Source organism: Balaenoptera physalus (assembly GCF_965194825.1).
Source record: "Balaenoptera physalus genome assembly, chromosome: 4".
Classification (NCBI taxonomy): domain Eukaryota; kingdom Metazoa; phylum Chordata; class Mammalia; order Artiodactyla; family Balaenopteridae; genus Balaenoptera; species Balaenoptera physalus.
Window position 1 is genome coordinate 32,044,030 of NC_138891.1, and position 4,877 is coordinate 32,048,906.

A 4,877-nucleotide genomic window follows, 5' to 3' on the forward strand; every position below is an offset into this window, starting at 1 on the left:
GTATGCTGTGTACATATATGGGAATGAAGACAGCTAAGGGTTTAATGTTCTGCTTCTTAGGGTCATGAGAGAATGTAAAAGTATTAATGTTTATGGCATCCAGGAGGCCATGTCCAAAGAGTACAGACCCTTTGAGTGACGTGATGAGTCCCCTTTAGGGACCTAGGAGGGACAGGAGACTCATGGAATCAAAACAACCAAGTAGCATAGATGTGATTTGAATTTAGCGCATGTGATTCCCAAGCTGAAAGTTTCTTGCAACCGTATTATACCCTGGCTACTCAGATACCATGTGCATTGCAAAGAGACGTCAGCTGCAGTCCTTGTCCTTGCCCAGTATAGCTTTCACCTTAGCTATACTGACAGGGCTGGGATGTCTAAGAATATAAATAATGATTCCTTGCTGGCATCTGATTAAAGCCAAACAAGATGAGAGAACATTAGGTACTGAGGTAGACCAATTCTTCTGTGGTTCTCTTTGGAACCTACTGATCTAGATTATTCAAGATTGAATTTTCATTTCTATGATTTATTTCTTAATATTTGTATTTTTTGAACAGCTATTATAGGCACATGGCAAAATATTTAAATGATAGAAAAAGATACACAGTAACTAATAAGTTTCCCATTTTTCTGAGTCAGGAAACAAAATTTACCTTCAGAAGACTCAAATTCAGAGACGTTAATAAAGGGGCCACTCACAGAGCTGTGGGTAGGGTTAAGGGGATTAAAAAAGGGACGTGAAGACTAGCAACAGCCAAAGAAGGAAATGTTGTTAGTGGAGCCCAGTGAGAGCTGGGACTAGTTGTGTTCCAGACAATGCACCAAAGCGGGGAGAGAGCATGGAAGAAATCGCTCTGTCTCTCCCTCTTCCCACCCTCAGATCTCCTGCTGGTGCCTCCCATTGGCCAAATCTAAGAGGAAGTCAACCAACCATCAAGGGGAACTGGATGATGGCGGCTGTGGAGGGCAGGCTCTCTGAAAGGAACAGAGGAGAGAAAGGGAAATGAGCTGAGGTGTTCTTGGGGTTGGGGACAGGCCCAGAGAACAATCAACATAGCACCCCTGACCCTCAGTGCCCTACCCCCCGCCCCCTGGCAACAATTGTTCGTGGTATTTTATAACCATCCAGAAATAGTCTATGTATAGGCCAGCTCATTTTCTACATAAATAGTAGTGAACCCTTCCCCTGCTTCCCCTTGCCTTTTAGTCTTAGATTGGGCCCCTTCTAGCATCCATGGAACTATCTTGTTCTTGGAGACCAGAAGTTCTAGAAGTGTGGTCTCCAGACAGGCAGCAACACCATCACCTGGGAACTTGTTAGAAATGCAAATAAGTTACAAACTCTGGGAATGAGGCCCAGCAATACGTGTCTTAACAAGCTCTCTGGATCATTCTGATACACGCTACAGTTGGGGAACCGGCGTTCTAGACTTTCTGAATGAGGCTGGCCTCACCCGATCAAGGCTGCTGGCTGCCCCCAGGTCAATGTACTTGAGAAATCAGTGAAGAGAGAACCACATTATCAGCCTCTCAAGGCCATGTCTTTCCACTGTACCTACCAGTAAGAAAAACAAAAAGCATTAAGTATTGATTCAGTACCTGATATCAACTCTCAGGACAAACCAGAACTCCAAAACAGCATGGAAAGAAGAGACTCACTCTCTTCCTCCTGACACATTCATTCCCTTTTCTCTCTGTCTTTTTGTATGTTTAGTTCTTTGGATGCAGGTAGTGTTTTAATATGTTTGGTTGAGTATGTGGTGCAATACAAGCTAAATATAATCATGGAGACGCACAGTCGCCACATGCTTAGGGTTGGCATGCGCTTGGAATCCACAATGAGACTCACTACCTGTCCTACTCCCTCAGGGCACTGACTCTGGCAGGAGGGCCCTGCCAGGCATTGCTCAGCTGTTGTTTAATGTGGCTCAAACGCTTACAGCATATAAGGCAATGGCCCACACAGAAGATGGACACCTTGTCCTCTGGAAGCTTGCAAACCAGCCTGAGGCTTGGGAGGCACTTATTAGCATTGTGATCCTAAGACCCTCAGTGTGCCTTGGCTCCCTATCTGTAGCATGGCAGTGATAGAAGCCTCTGGCTTGCACAACTCCCGGGAGCACCATTCAGGCAGAGTACGATGTGAGTAGCACCCGCTGGAGGGTGAGGGATGAATGGATGAATAAATAAGAACCCCTTCTGGTGCCTGCTACTGGGCTGAGAAGTTCCGCTGTGTGGCAAAGAGCTGTAGTGGAAAGTGCACTTTGAGTCAGGCAGTCTGGGGTTAAGTCTGGGCTTCCTTTCTTTCTTAAAATGTTGTGACTCAGGCAAGCTCATTCAACTAGAAGTATCCCTTTGACGTATCACCTAGAGGCAGTGGCTGGCACATAATTACAGCATGCAATAAATATTTGTTGAAAAAAATGAATGTATATTCATGACTCAGTTTCTTACTCTGTATAATGGGGACAATAATACAACTTATCTCATAGGGATAAATTAAGATTAGTTGAGATTTAAATATGTTAACAAAAGTTTTAAAATGTTAGACACACTGGAAGGAATTCAACATGTGCAGTTATAGTAACCATGTACCAGGGAATAATTTAAATACATCACAAAGATTGTGAACCTGGGGTACCATGTCCTGAGTCAGACTCCAGAAATTGAACTGTTCTAGATTATTCATGATTAAATTTTCATTTCTATAAGGAACTGGAGAAGCAAGGAAGAGAGAGAGAAACATTTATAATAGTGGGTGTATGATCCTGGCTGTATATTAGATTCACATGGGGAGCTTCTAAAAATTGACAATTAAGTCAAATCCTGGGTCATGGGTCTTGAGCATGGGTATTTTTAAAAACTGCTCCCTGTGATTCCAAAGTGTAACCAAGAGGGAGAACTCTGACTTATGGACACCTATTACATGCCAAGTATTGTGTTCGACGTTAGACAAATACCATCTCCTTCAGTCCTCACAACAACTCTACATATTAGTTATTTTATCCCTATTTCACAGGTGAGGAAATCAAGGATCAGAGGCTAAAGAAACATCCCCAAGGTCACAAACCAGTGTGATGGATCCTAGCATGGAAACCTAACCTGGGACCATCTGACTTCGAGGCCAGTGCCCTTTTCACTGCTTTGCACTACATCTGGAAGGATCCTGTAAGAAGGACATCAGAAGAGGGCATTGGGCCAAGAAGAAGGAGACAAGGGAAGGCCCCAGGGACCAACTGAAGTTTGGTCACTGGGACAAGGCATAGCAGTATTACCAGAACAGAAAGGTGAAGTCCAGAATGCCCCACCTTACCTCCAACTGGTCCCACATTGGGCTGAGCCTGGGCTTGCAGTGGGCTCACTGGCCCCCGTGGTGTACACAGAGCCCAGCAGCGTTGGACGGTGTATGCATGTGCTTCCTCGCATGGCAAAGGGTCATTTATAACGGAAAATATGGGAGTTGTTTTCCTTTCCAAGTAAGTGATATTTCTTGGTAAAATGCTAAGAAAATTCCTGAAAGTGTCAGAAATGGAGTTTCTAAGTGTATTTCTAGTTAAGAAAGATTGGTTTTATGGCAGTAATTGACAGCTTCCCATGTGAACCAAATCCAAAATGCTTACAAAATGTCAGACTGTGCATCCAAGACAAACTAGCCCTCTTGAACATCTGTAATTGTGACATGGATGCAATTCTCTTTGGGTCTAGAAATTAAATTTTCATTGTGAATACCACCATCCCATAACTAACTATAAAATGTGAAACCCAAAGCTTGGATGGACACAAACCCAATGTTTCTGTTCTTCTATGAAAGAATTATATGTTTCCCCTTTAAAACTATCTCCCAAAGCAATTGGGCAGGAGTGGGGGGAATAGCACATATTTTGGTTATAAATTCAGTTTGTTTGTTTCTCCTGGGCCCAAGCCATACATTTGAGTTGGTCATCCAGGGCATATTTCAACAATTGGATAGTCAAATAAGAGACCTTTGGGAATAAAATCTCTGCACAGTTAACTTCGTAATCATATAAGCAGTTTGGACTACCCATACTTTTTACAAATTACCATTAAATTATTGGGAAGTGATCTAATCTTTCTGAGAGTTTCCTCATCTGTAAATGAAGGGGTATGGGGGTAGGACTTGATGATATCCAGAGACCTTTCAAGTCTAGAAATTCCATGCTTCTCTGAAACTCTACTGATTGAATTGACTCTTTAGGTCAGAATTTAAAATTATGTTTCTTTTTTTTTCAGAAAAATAAGTTATTTTTATTTATTAAAAGACTGGTTCAATAGAACTATTTCCCCCAATTTCTTTGGCTTTTTATATGACAGTGATTTTGTAATGTAACTTTCTATATGGAGAACATAAAGATGATTTAGTCTCCACTCTAGCATGGGTGATAGAAATTTTTTTTTTTTTTAAAGAAGCAGGTAGCAGCAAAAATTTTTTAGATTATACCAAGAGCAGTAAATGATTAAGAGAAAGACATAAATTTCAGATAAAAGTAGAAATGGATTCTTGGACAGCTTGAACATGAAATTAATAAAAAGTAAAATATCTGACCACGTTGAAAAAGATTTAAATTTCTTGCCAGTTTCACACAAAATACTGACATCAACTAAGATAACAAAAACTAATAATATGCCACTACAACCTGGGCATCAGCAACAAACTAGTTAATAGGGGTCATTAATTTAAAGAGTATTTAAGACTAGTCACTACCCAAGAAAACTTGAAATGTTCTGAAATTTTATAGCTTATATGTGAAAGAAACTTGTTAGAAACAACAGAGACTTGAGACCCAGCCAGGCATGCGTACAAACCATAGGATGTTCTGCCACTTCCCGTGTGAACCATCACTTTGAGCCCCAGG

At 41.4% G+C, this 4,877-nt stretch overlaps 1 long non-coding RNA gene across 1 annotated transcript; it reads left to right on the top strand.

The window, feature by feature from the left end:
- The first annotated feature begins 1,564 nt into the window (after window positions 1–1,564).
- LOC309659743 lies at window positions 1,565–3,522 on the top strand. Its single transcript, XR_014262933.1, has 2 exons — window positions 1,565–2,145; window positions 3,023–3,522. It is a non-coding gene; the product is annotated as an uncharacterized lncRNA (long non-coding RNA).
- Window positions 3,523–4,877: the final 1,355 nt, after the last annotated feature.